Source organism: Balaenoptera ricei, chromosome 17 (genome assembly GCF_028023285.1).
Source record: "Balaenoptera ricei isolate mBalRic1 chromosome 17, mBalRic1.hap2, whole genome shotgun sequence".
In the NCBI taxonomy this organism is placed as follows: Eukaryota; Metazoa; Chordata; class Mammalia; order Artiodactyla; family Balaenopteridae; genus Balaenoptera; species Balaenoptera ricei.
Genome location: NC_082655.1, coordinates 29,064,484 through 29,078,796, shown reverse-complemented (window position 1 = coordinate 29,078,796; position 14,313 = coordinate 29,064,484). Strand labels below are relative to the sequence as shown.

At 35.9% G+C, this 14,313-nt stretch overlaps 1 protein-coding gene across 1 annotated transcript in view; it reads left to right on the top strand.

The window, feature by feature from the left end:
- EMC2 (ER membrane protein complex subunit 2) overlaps positions 1-5,606 on the top strand; it is a 133,395-nt gene extending 127,789 nt beyond the window's left edge. Inside the window, exon 14 of the transcript XR_009498504.1 lies at positions 5,510-5,606. The gene's annotated coding sequence lies outside the window, so the exon portion shown is untranslated. The remainder of the gene's footprint in view (positions 1-5,509) is intronic.
- The last annotated feature ends 8,707 nt before the right edge of the window (positions 5,607-14,313 follow it).

The following is a 14,313-nucleotide window of genomic DNA, read 5'->3' as shown; positions in this document are numbered from 1 at the left end:
ATATTTTTCAGTTCTAAAATTTACATTTGGTGGTCCTTTATACCTCTATTTCTTGCTAAGATTCTATTTTATTTACTTATTTTTAAAAATTTATTTATTTATTTATTTTTTTGGCTGTGTTGGGTCTTCATTTCTGTGTGAGGGCTTTCTCTAGTTGCGGCAAGCGGGGGCCACTCTTCATCGCGGTGCGCGGGCCTGTCACTGTTGCGGCCTCTCTTGTTGCGGGGCACAGGCTCCAGACACGCAGGCTCAGTAGTTGTGGCTCACGGGCCTAGTTGCTCTGCGGCATGTGGGATCTTCCTAGTCCGGGGCTCAAACCCGTGTCCCCTGCATTTGCAGGCAGATTCCCTGCACCACCAGGGAAGCCCAAGATTCTATTTTTTAAAAATTTTTTTCAAATATGTTTGTAATTGCTTATTTATTTTTTATTTTTTTAACATCTTTATTGAAGTATAATTGCTTTACAATGGTGTGTTAGTTTCTGCTTCACAACAAAGTGAATCAGTTATACATATACATATGTTCCCATATCTCTTCCCTCTTGCATCTCCCTCTCTCCCACCCTCCCCATCCCACCCCTCTAGGTGGTCACAAAGCACCGAGCTGATCTCCCTGTGCTATGCGGCTGCTTCCCACTAGCTATCTATTTTACATTTGGTAGTGTATATATGTCCATGACACTCTCTCACCCTGTCACATCTCACCCCTCCCCCTCCCCATATCCTCAAGTCCATTCTCTAGTAGGTCTGTGTCTTTATTCCCGTCTTGCCACTAGGTTCTTCATGGCCTTTTTTTTTTTTTTCCTTAGATTCCATATATATGTGTTAGCATACTGTATTTGTTTTTCTCTTTCTGACTTACTTCACTCTGTATGACAGACTCTAACTCCATCCACCTCATTACAAATACCTCCATTTCATTTCTTTTATGGCTGAGTAATATTCCATTGTATATATGTGCCACATCTTCTTTATCCATTCATCCGATGATGGACACTTAGGTTGCTTCCATGTCCTGGCTATTGTAAATAGAGCTGCAATGAACATTTTGGTACATGACTCTTTTTGAACTATGGTTTTCTCAGGGTATATGCCCAGTAGTGGGATTGCTGGGTCGTATGGTAGTTCTATTTGTAGTTTTTTAAGGAACCTCCATACTGTTCTCCATAGTGGCTGTATCAATTTACATTCCCACCAACAGTGCAAGAGTGCTCCCTTTCCTCCACACCCTCTCCAGCATTTATTGTTTCTAGATTTTTTGATGATGGCCATTCTGACCGGTGTGAGATGATATCTCATTGTAGTTTTGATTTGCATGTCTCTAATGATTAATGATGTTGAGCATTCTTTCATGTGTTTGTTGGCAATCTGTATATTTTCTTTGGAGAAATGTCTATTTAGGTCTTCTGCCCATTTTTGGATTGGGTTGTTCGTTTTTTTGTTATTGAGATGCATGAGCTGCTTGTAAATCTTGGAGATTAATCCTTTGTCAGTTGCTTCATTTGCAAATATTTTCTCCCATTCTGATGGTTGTCTTTTGGTCTTGTTTATGGTTTCCTTTGCTGTGCAAAAGCTTTTAAGTTTCATTAGGTCCCATTTGTTTATTTGTGTTTTTATTTCCATTTCTCTAGGAGCTGGGTCAAAAAGAATCTTGCTGCGATTTATGTCATAGAGTGTTCTGCCTATGTTTTCCTCTAAGAGTTTGATAGTGTCTGCCCTTACATTTACGTCTTTAATCCATTTTGAGTTTATTTTTGTGCATGGTGTCAGGGAGTGTTCTAATTTCATACTTTTACATGTATCTGTCCAATTTTCCCAGCACCACTTATTGAAGAGGCTGTCTTTTCTCCACTGTATATGCCTCCTTTATCAAAGATAAGGTGACCATATGTGCGTGGGTTTATCTCTGGGCTTTCTATCCTGTTCCATTGATCTATATTTCTGTTTTTGTGCCAGTACCAAACTGTCTTGATTACTGTAGCTTTGTAATATAGTCTGAAGTTAGGGAGCCTGACTCCCCCAGCTCCATTTTTCGTTCTCAAGATTGCTTTGGCTATTCGGGGTCTTTTGTGTTTCCATACAAATTGTGAAATTTTTTGTTCTACTTCTGTGAAAAATGCCAGTGGTAGTTTGATAGGGATTGCATTGAATCTGTAGATTGCTTTGGGTAGTAGAGTCATTTTCACAATGTTGATTCTTCCAATCCAAGAACATGGTATATCTCTCCATCTATTTGTATCATCTTTAATTTCTTTCATCAGTGTCTTATAATTTTCTGCATGCAGGTCTTTTATCTCCTTAGGTAGGTTTATTCCTAGATATTTTATTCTTTTTGTTGCAATGGTAAACGGGAGTGTTTTCTTAATTTCACTTTCAGATTTTTCGTCATTAGTGTATAGAAATGCAAGAGATTTCTGTGCATTAATTTTGTATCCTGCTACTTTACTAAATTCATTGATTAGCTCTAGTAGTTTTCTGGTAGCATCTTTAGGATTCTCTATGTATAGTATCATGTCATCTGCAAACAGTGACAGCTTTACTTCTTCTTTTCCAATTTGGATTCCTTTTATTTCTTTTTCTTCTCTGATTGCTGTGGCTAACACTTCCAAAACTATGTTGAATAATAGTGGTGAGAGTGGGCAACCTTGTCTTGTTCCTGATCTTAGTGGAAATGGTTTCAGTTTTTCACCATTGAGGACAATGTTGGCTGTGGGTTTGTCATATATGGCCTTTATTATGTTGAGGAAATTTCCCTCTATGCCTACTTTCTGTAATTGCTTATTGAAGCATTTTCCTGGTGGTTATTTTGTAATCTTTGTTAGATAATTCTGATACCTCTTTCATCTCAGTGTTGGCACTTATTGATTGTCTTTCTTCATTCGGTTTGAAATCTTCCTGTTTCTTGGTATGCATTTTTGATTGAAATCTGGACATTTTGAATATTATGTTATGAGAACCTGGATCTTATATTTATTTGTTTGTTTATTTATTTATTTATTTATTTATTTATTTTACATATACATGTATCTATTCTTTTTCAAATTTTTTCCCATAAAAAAGAAGGTTAAACCTTCTCTTTTAGCTGGCTTCCTATGACAGAGGAAGGAGGTGTACTATTTTATCACTGTCAGGTGGGAGTAGAACTACAGATTCCCCACTTGGCCTCTCTTGTCACCTTAGGGGTGTTCTTTTTGTGTCTGCTAGTTGGGGTTTTAGCTTGACACCAAGCCTCTACTAACACCATGGCATGGAATTTACCTCTTTATTACTGGGTAGCAGTTAAAATGTTGACTCTCTACTAGGCCTCCTCTGATGTTACTCCAATGGGGAGAGAGAGGGGTACTTCCTTACTGCTGGGTAGAGGTGGAAATCTAGCTCCCCATGTGGTCTCCACTGACACTGTGAGAAATTGGGAACCTTATTACCACCTATGGGGATGGAAATCCCAGCCCTCTACTAAGCCTTTTCTGACTCCACTTCGGTGGTAGAGTTGAGGTACCTCATTACAGTCTGTCAAGGGTGGGAGTCTGGATTCCCCATTGGGCCTTTGTTTTTTTGAGTGGGAGGTGCTAAAGTTCCCTCTCCTTGTTCTTTGGCTAAAGAGAGCAGGCTTTTTGTATTTTGTTTGTCTGTGCCCATTGGTATTTCTGGGTTATCAGCTCAAAGACTTTTTGCTCAAAGTCTGGGGTATATGAGACAAAAAGCACACCCAGGGTACTCACCATCATATTGATTCTTGGGTCTCCTGTTAGCCTGCCATCTTCTCTCCATCTTTCAGAGTCTTCTTTTGTTTGTTTTACATATAATGCCCAAGGTTTTTATTTGTACTTTGACGGAAAAATAGGGAATGTTATGTCAACGCCATCTTTTTGGAAGGGGAAGTCCCTCCAAAGGCTTTTTCAGTCCCTCCAAAGGCTCTATTATAACAAGACATAGAACATTTCTCATCAAAAGTCCCACATTCCTTAGTTATGAAAGAACACCTCTATCATGAACTTCAGTGCTCCCTGTAATGTTGAAGAAACTATATAGCCTCAAAATAATGTTAAGAGAAAATATTTTAGAAGATCTTTTCACTAATGTTGAGAGCATGAAATCAATCATTTCCTTTTTTACCCATCATGCCCCTATTTGAATTCTCTTACAAAGTCCACACTGTTGTTTTCTGAGGCATCTTGGTTTGAGCTTTGAGTGTCCTTGGCTTTACTGTCATGTTTATTATTCTCAAACTGCTAGATGCAAGGTCTTCCTAGTTTTCATTGTAACGAGTGTAACCAGTGTATTGAGTTGGGTGTAAACATGAAAATCTTTTATTTCTCCAATAAATCCCTATTGGGGATTCCAATAATTCCCTTACAACAATACAAGTTTGTAGAAAAAGGCCAGATGGTAGATGTTTTTGAGAAATCTAGCACTCTATATGGTAAGCGAAAAGTTGGATTTGTACTTTATATATCCTATATAAAGATGATCCATAAGATTGCTTCTGGACCGTTTATTCTGCTGCATTAGTTTTTCTTTTTGTCTGTTTTAGACCAGTTCTGCTACTCTTATTGCTATGGCTTTCTAGTATGTATCAATACCTAGTAGAATGAATCATGGCTATTTGGAGATTTTATTGTTCCATGTAAACATTAAAATGTTTGTGAAGTTTCTCTAAAAATTTCTGCAGACTTTTGTTGTTGTTGCTGTTGTATTACATTGAATTTAAACATGGCATGTTTATTCAGGTCCTCTTTTGTTAGTTAAAAGTGTTTGAATACAGCAGAAACTAACACAACATTGTAAAGCAATTATACTCCAATAAAAATAAAGTTATTAAACATTTCTTTCATAAATGCCTTGTCCATTCTTCATTAAATTACCCTCGCTTTATAGCTTTTGATTTCTGTAACATGATAGTATATTTACGAACTTGATGAATTCTTTTATTAGTTCCAGTTGTTGGTTTTCTTTTGTTTTAATGACTATACCATCAGGAAGTAATGTCTTGCACCTTCCCTTGCAATTATCATAACCCATTCTTACCATTCTTACTGCATTAGTTAGGATGTTCAGTATTACTATGCTGAATAGTAATAGAGAAAATACAAGTTTTTATTTTGTTCCAGTTCTTAAAGGGAATGTACTTAACTGTGGGTTTTCAATAGATAATCTTTATTAAGTCAAGGAAATTCTTTTACTCTTCGTTTTCTGGGAGTTTCATCATAAATATGTGTTGACTTTTATCAAATATAGTTTTTCTTCATTTACTGAGAAGACCATGTGATTTTTTTCTTTTAGTTTGTTAATGTTGTAAATTACATTAATAAGTTTTCTCATATTGAACTATCTTCGATTGTTTTAATAACAATTGAACATTGAATCATGATATATTAATTTTTAAATAAATTGATATTTTCCATTGTCTGATTATTTAGGTATTTTTGCATATATAAAATGTTCATAAATTAAACATATCTATACTTTTTTCCATGCTTTGTTCATTTTTGTTTTGTTTTTTAACACAGCTTGTGGGGTTTTAGTTCCTCAACCAGGGATCAAACCCAGACCCCTTGGAAGTGAAAGTGTGGAGTCCTAACCACTGGACCACCAGGGAATTCCCTGTTCATCCATTTTTGAACTCAAGGTAACATTAGATTCATAAAATGAATTGGGCAGCTTTCTCCTTTCTTCTATTTTTCTGAAACAACTTGTATGAGAAAGGGATGATCTGTTCTTGAATGCTTGGTAGCACTCAACTGCAAAAACCATGTAGGACCAAAGTTTGGTCATTTTTGGAGGGTGGAGTTCTTGATTCCGATATCCAGTCTTCAATGGTGATTCATCTGTTCAAGTATTATATTTCTTCTCGGGTTTATCTTGGCATCTTACTTTTTTCCAGAAATGTATCCATTTAAGCTAGGTTTTCAAATGTCTTGGCATATAGTTGTTAATAGTCTATTATTTAAAAAACCTCTGTTACATCTATAGCTTATTGCTAGTTTTTTTTTTGGAATATTTTGCATTTTATTTTTATTTATTTATTTATTTTTATACAGCAGGTGCTTATTAGTTATCTATTTTATACATATTACTGTATATATCTCAATCCCAATCTCCCAGTTCATCCCACCACCACCACCACCACCACCCCTGCTTTCCCCCCTTGGTGTCCATACATTTGTTCTCTACATCTGTTTCTCAATTTCTGCCCTGCAAACCGGTTCATCTGTACCATTTTCCTGGATTCCACATATGTGTGTTAATGCGATATTTGTTTTTCTCTTTCTGACTTACTTCACTCTGTATGACAATCTCTAGGCCCATCCACGTCTCTACAAATGACCCAATTTCATTCCTTTTTATGGCTGAGTAATGTTCCATTGTATATATGTACCACATCTCCTTTATCCATTCATCTGTCGATGGGCATTTAGGTTGCTTCCATGACCTGGCTATTGTAAATAGTGCTGCAGTGAACATTGGGGTGCATATGTCTTTTTGAATTATGGTTTTCTCAGGGTATATGCCCAGTCGTGGGATTGCTGGGTCATATGGTAATTCTATTTTTAGTTTTTTAAGGAACCTCCATGCTGTTCTCCATAGTGGCTGTATCAATTTACATTCCCACCAACAGTGCAAGAGGGTTCCCTTTTCTCCCCACCCTCTCCAGCATTTGATGTCTGTAGATTTTCTGATGATGCCCATTCTAACCGGTGTAAAGTGATACCTCATTGTAGTTTTGATTTGCATTTCTCTGATGATTAGTGATGTTGAGCATCCTTTCATCTGTTTGTTGGCAATCGGTATGTCTTCTTTGGAGAAATGTCTATTTAGGTCTTCTGCCCATTTTTGGATTGGGTTGTTTTTTTTTTAATATTGAGCTGCATGAGCTGTTTACATATTTTGGAGATTATTCCTTTGTCCATTGATTCATTTGCAAATATTTTATCCCATTCTGAGTGTTGTCTTTTTGTGTTTATAGTTTCCTTTGCTGTGCAAAAGCTTTTAAGTTTCATTAGGTCCCATTTACTTATTTTTGTTTTTATTTCCATTACTCTAGGAGGTGGATCAAAAAATATCTTGCTGTGATTTATGTCAAAGAGTGTTCTTCCTGTGTTTTCCTCTAAGAGTTTTATAGTGTCCGGTCTTAAATTTAGGTCTTTAATCCATTTTGAGCATATTTTTGTGTACGGTGTTGGGAGTGTTCTAATTTCATTCTTTTACATGTAGCTGTCCAGTTGTCCCAGCACCAGCTATTGAAGAGACTTCTTTTCTCCATTGTATATCCTTGCCTCCTTTGTTATAGATTAGTTGACCATAGGTGTATGGGTTTATCTCTGGGCTTTCTCTCCTGTTCCACTGACCTATATTTCTGCTTTTGTGCCAGTACCATATTGTCTTGATTACCATAGCTTTGTAGTACAGTCTGAAGTCAGGGAATCTGATTCCTCCAGCTCCTTTTTATTCCCTCAAGATTGCTTTGGCTATACGGGGTCTTTTGTGTCTCTATACAAATTTTAATATTTTTTGTTCTAGTTCTGTAAAAAATGCCATTGGTAATTTGATAGGGATTGCATTGAATCTGTAGATTGTTTTGGGTAGTATAGTCATTTTCACAATATTGATTCTTCCAATCCAAGAACATGGTATGTCTCTCCATCTGTTTGTGTCATCTTTGATTTCCTTCATCAGTGTCTTATAGTTTTCTGCATACAGGTCTTTTGTCTCCTTAGGTACGTTTATTCCTAGGTATTCTATTCTTTTTGTTGCAGTGGTGAATGGGATTGTTTCCTTAATTTCTCTTTCTGATATTTTGTTAGTGTATAGGAATGCAAGAGATTTCTGTGCATTAATTTTGTATCCTGCAACTTTACCAAATTCATTGATTAGCTCTGGCAGTTTTCTGGTGGCATCTGTAGGATTCTCTATGTATAGTATCATGTATCTGCAAAGAGTGACAGTTTTACTTCTTCTTTTCCAGTTTGTATTCCTTTTATTTCTTTTTCTTCTCTGATTGCCGTGGCTAGGACTTCCACAACTATGTTGAATAATAGTGGCGAGAGTGGACATCCTTGTCTTGTTCCTGATCTTAGAGGAAATGCTTTCAGTTTTTCACCATTGAGAATGATGTTTGCTGTGGGTTTGTCGTATATGGCCTTTATTATTTTGAGGCAGGTTCCCTCTATGCCCACTTTCTGGAAAGTTTTTATCATAATTGGGTGTTGAATTTTGTCAAAAGCATTTTCTGCATCTATTGAGATCATCATATGGTTTTTATTCTTCAATTTGTTTATATAGTGTATCACATCGATTGATTTGCATATTGAAGAATCCTTGCATCCTTGGGATAAGTCCCACTTGATCATGGTGTATGATCCTTTTAATGTGTTGTTGGATTCTGTTTGCTAGTATTTTGTTTAGCATTTTTGCATCTATATTCATCAGTGATATTGATCTATAATTTTCTTTTTTTGTAGTATCTTTGTCTGGTTTTGCTATCAGGGTGATGGTGGCCTCGTAGAATGAGTTTGGGAGTGTTCTTTCCTGTGAAATTTATTGGAAGAGTTTGAGAAGGATGCATGTTAGCTCTTCTCTGAATGTTTGATAGAATTCAACTGTGAAGCCATCTGGTCCTGGACTTTAGTTTGTTGGAAGATTTTTAATCACAGTTTCAATTTCATTACTTGTGATTGGTCTGTTCATACTTTCTATTTCTTCCTGCTTCAGTCTTGGAAGATTATACTTTTCTAAGAATTTGTCCATTTCCTCCAAGTTGTCCATTTTATTGGCATAGAGTTGCTTGTAGTAGTCTCTTATGATGCTTTGTATTTCTGTAGTGTCTGTTGTAACTTCTCCTTTTTCATTTCTAATTTTATTGATTTGAGTCCTCTCCCTCTTTTTCTTGATGAGTCTGGCTAAAGGTTTATCAATTTTGTTTATCTTCTGAAAGAACCAGCTTTTAGTTTTATTGATCTTTGCTATTGTTTTCTTTGTTTCTATTTCATTTATTTCTACTCTGATCTTTATGATTTCTTTCCTTCTACTAACTTTGGGTTTTGTTTGTTCTTCTTTCTCTAGTTCCTTTATGTGTAATGTTAGATTGTTTATTTGAGATTTTTCTTGTTTGTTGAGGTAGGATTGTACTGCTATAAACTTCCATCTTAGAACTGCTTTTGCTGTGTCCCATGGGTTTTGGATCGTCGTGTTTTCATTGTCATTTGTCTCTAGGTATTTTTTGATTTCCTCTTTGATTTCTTCAGTGATCTCTTGGTTATCTAGTAACGTATTGTTTAGCCTCCATGTGTCTGTGTTTTACGTTTTTTCCCCTGTAATTTATTTCTAATCTCATAGCGTGTGTTCAGAAAAGATGCTTGATATGATTTCAATTTTCTTAAATTTACCAAGGCTTCATTTATGATGCAAGATGTAATCTATGCTGGAGAACGTCCCATGTGCACTTGAGAAGAAAGTGTAATCTGCTGGTTTTGGATGGAATGTCCTATAAATATCAATTAAATCTGTCTGGTCTATTGTGTCATTTAAAGCTTGTGTTTCCTTATTAATTTTCTGTCTGGATGATCTGTCCGTTGGGGTAAGTTAGGTGTTAAAGTCCCCCACTATTATTGTGTTACTGTTGATTTTGTCTTTTGTAGCTGTTAGAATTTGCCTTATGTATTGAGGTGCTCCTATGTTGGGTGCATATATATTTATAATTGTTATATCTTCTTCTTGGGTTGCTCCCTTAATCATTATGTAGTGACCTTCCTTGTGTCTTGTAATAGTCTTTATTTTAAATTCGATTTTATCTGATATGAGTATTGCTATTCCAGCTCCTGTGATTTCCATTTGCGTGGAATATGTTTTTCCATCCCCTCACTTTCAGTCTGTATATGTCCCTAGGTCTGAAGTGTGTTTCTTGTAGACAGCATATATATGGGTCTTGTTTCTGTATCCATTCAGCCAGTCTGTGTCTTTTGGTTGGAGCATTTGATCCATTCACATTTAAGGTAATTATCAATATGTATGTTCATATTACCATTTTCTTAATTGTTTTGGGTTTGTTTTTATAGGTCCCTTTCTTCTCTTGTATTTCCCGCTTAGAGAAGTTCCTTTAGCATTTGTTTTAGAACTGGTTTGGTGGTGCTGAATTCTCTTAGCTTTTGCTTATCTCTAAAGCTTTTGACTTCTCCGTTGAATCTGAATTAGATCCTTGCTGGGTAGAGTAATCTTGGTTGTAGGTTCTTCCCTTTCATCACTTTAAATATATCTTGCCACTCCCTTCTGGTTTGTAGAGTTTCTGCTGAGAAATCAGCCGTCAACCTTATTGGGGTTCCCCTGTATGTTATTTGTTGTTCTTCCCTTGTTGCTTTTAAGAATTTTTCTTTGTGTTTGATTTTTGTCAATTTGATTACTATGTGTCTTGGCGTTTTTCTCCTCAGGTTTATCCTGCCTCTTGGTTGGCTATTTCCTTTCCCATATTAGGGAAGTTTTCGACTATAATCACTTCAAATATTTTCTCGGGTCCTTTCTCTCTCTCTCTCTTCTCCTTCTGGGATCTCTATAATGAGAATGTTGGTTTATTTAATGTTGTCCCAGAGGTCTCTTAGGCTGTCTTCATTTCTTTTCATTCTTTTCTCTTTATTCTGTTCTGTGGCACTGAATTCCACCCTTCTGTCTTCCAGGTCACTTATCCATTCTTCTGTGTCAGATATTCTGCTATTGATTCCTTCTAGTGTATTTTTCATTTTAGTTATTGTATTGTTCATCTCTGTTTGTTTGTTCTTTAAGTCTTCTAGCTGTTTGTTCTTTAATTCTTCTAGGTGTTTGTTAAATATTTCTTGCATCTCCTCGATCTTTGTCTCCATTCTTTTTCTGAGGTCCTGGATCATCTTCACTCTCATTATTATGAATTCTTTTCCTGGAAGGCTGCCTATCTCCACCTCATTTAATTGTTTTTCTGGGGTTTTATCTTGTTCCTTCATCTGGTTCATAGCCCTCTGCCTTTTCATTTTGTCTGTCTATCTGTGAATGTGGTTTTCATTCCGCAGGCTGCAGGATTGTAGTTCTTCTTGCTTCTGCTGTCTGCCCTTGGTGGATGAGGCTATCTTTTTTTACATTTTTAAAAGCAGTATTTCCAGAGACCTTTCTGTTTTATTAATCTATTCAAGGAGTTGTCTTTCAGCTTTATTAACCATCTTTATTATAAATAAGCTATATGTAATTAATTTCTGGCCTTATCCTTGTTTTTCTCCTTCATTTCCCTGTGGTTTATTATGTTGCCATTTTTCTCATTTATGGTTGGATGATTACTTCAGTTTTTTTATATCTTTCATATTTTAAATAGATTTACTCAAAGCTCAAAATATTCTTCTAGGTACAGCTTAACCTTTGTCTCAAATTTTGACATTTAGTTCTTTCCTTGTCATTCAATTTGAAATATATTACAGCAATATGGGTAAATAGCCTTTTGTAGACATAACTGGTTTCACTTGTGTTGTCATTTCTGAGTCTTCATGTCACTTAACCTACCAAAAGAATTTGACAAAGTTGCATAACCCCTCCTTCTTGGAATGCTGTCTTCAACTGATTTCCAAGAGATAATTTTCTTCCTATTTTCCTCTTACATTCTTAGATACTCCTTCATTTGTTGCTTCCTCCTCATCTTCCTGACTTATAAATGTTGTAGTATCCCAGAGCTCAGTTCTTATAATTATTCTCTATTTACTCTACTTCCTATACAATGTCATTAAGTCCTATCATTTTAAATAGCATCTATATGGTAATTACTCCTGAATATTTTTTTTTGGTTGAACCATATAAAATTTCTGAAACTTGACCTCTTTTTGATATATAAAGATGGTAATTTTAAATGATTCAATGATTCAACCTAAAGAACGATATATAGTTATATATATTTTACCACATGAACATCTAATGAAGTCCTCTCTTATAACAATTTTTCAGCAAATTATGTCAACTCTACTTGCAAAACATATCCTAAATCCAGTCACTCCTTACCAGTTTTACCACTTCCACCTTAGCCTTAAACTGTACTGATAGTCTCCTGACTGGTCTCCCTGCTGCTCTCAACACAGCAGCTAGAGTGATCATTCTGAAACATGAGCCAGAACTTGTCAGTCCTTTGGTTAAACCCTCTAACTCTTTCAGAGGAAATTCCAAAATCCCTTCCTTGGCCTATCAGGCATCACATGTTCTGACCCTCTCTATCTCTTTGAGTTCATCTCATATCTCTCCCTCCCTCTCTTCTGCAGCCACAGTGGCTATGTTCCTCCAACTTGTCCAACATCCTCCCACCTTGGGCATTTACCTTTCAGGCTCCTCTGCATGGGTCAAGCTCCTTCCAGATATTTATGGTGCAATCCTTTACCCTTTAAGTGACTACAATGCCACCTCTTCAGAGAAGCCCTCCCTGACAGTTCAGTATAAAAGAGCATCCCTCCCTGTCAGTCGTTTTTTTGTCCTGTGGTCTTCAGGTCAGAACCTGATATATTATCTATTCATGTGTTTATGTGTTTATTTTCTGTCTCCTACGACTAGAAATAAGCTTCACAAGGAAGAGTAACCCCTTCTCACAGCAACTAGAGTAAGCCCACATGCAGCAATGAAGACCCAACACAGCCAAAAATAAAATAAATTTAAAAAAAAAAAGAAATAAGCTTCACCCACCACAAATTTTCATCTGTTTTATTTATGTTTTATCTGCAACATAAGCAGTGCCTGGGACACAGTATACACTCAACATTTGTTGAATGAATGAATCCATGAATGAATAAATGATCTAGTTATAGTGGTGTGTAATTTTTTTTTTTATATTCAAGTTGTCACTACTTGTTCACTTGTGGTCTTCTCTGCAGGTTGAACTTTTTAATCATTTTGTATATTACTATCAGGTATCTTTGAATGCATCTTGTATTTTGATAACAAAATGTCCCAGGTTTATTATGATTTTTTCTGCCCAAACATGAAATTGTATTTTCTCTGTCTTTTCTAAAAATGAATTATTCTTTTGAGATTTTTGCCAGAATTTCTTTTATCTCTTTATTTATGGGCACCAGTGTCTTTATTTACTTGTAGTGTAAGAAACTTAGTGTTAAGCATTCGTTTTCTTAATAGTTAGATAAATACAGATACTTGTCTATAATTTTAAAAGTCAAATAAATATGTCAGATAATTTAATGAGAGTAAAAATAAGAAATGCCAGAGACTTTAAAAACTTCATCCACAATATTTAAGAGGAAAAATTTGTATGGGTTCATATATTCACAACAGTGACTGGTGTCCACAGGAATAAATTTTTAAAAGAAAGAAAATCAGTGCATTTGGATCATAACACATTTTACTTATACTTTTATACTTTATAAGTATATAAATATCTTATATACTGTATAATTTTATATTTGTAAGTATATTTAGGTAGATCACAAATCATATACAAGTTACTTTTTGTCATCTTTGGCCCATCTTCAGATCTTTTTATTCCTATATAAAGCAAAAACAGAAAGTTTAATGTGAATCAATTATAGAAAAAGTTAGGGCAAATATTCAAATTATTGCCATGTCTTTATCACCATTTTGTATTGTGAATAATTACCACATAGATGAAACACAGTCACTTTTAGTATGGGTAACTTGATGGAGAGTAACTAATAAAATCACCAAATGTGGGAACTGCTTTTGCCAAAATTCAAACAGATGATCAGATTCTGGGACGTCTTACTTAGACTGGTTGGATCCAGAGCCAGCAATTCATTCTTCATGAACTGTTCAAGGGATTCCCAGGAATTTAACTTCTTCAGATTTATAATTTTCTAGGGAACCAGTGATACTACAGGTTGAAACTTTGCATGACTCATTAATGCTTGCGTGTAAGCAGGAGAAACCCAACCTGAGGTCATTTTGCTGTCAAGTTCATGAAGGACTACTGGTATTATGGGACATTTTGGGTTCACTTTCAATCTGCCTTGGGGAAGGCATTCTGAGAATTTCTCACTGAAGCCACCTCCTCCCCTCTCTTGTCTGGGGCTGTCATTTTGTCCTCATATCTGGGAAGCACTCCTTCTCTTTCACCAGGTCTTATCTGACTTTCTCCCTCATTCCTCGCAGGGCCTCCTTCAGGTGACAGTCTAGGGAATGCAGCAAAGTGGCAAATACTCCCGTGTGAGTGGCCACATAGCCTCCAGGTCCGGGCCATTTCTGCCCTCTTCTGGGTTCCTTAGGCCAGAGGTTTGCTAATTAACTTTGATACTTTTTCCCTTAATTCAGTGGATTTTCCCCAGTGTTAGCAATGTTTACTTAAAATCCTTCCCTC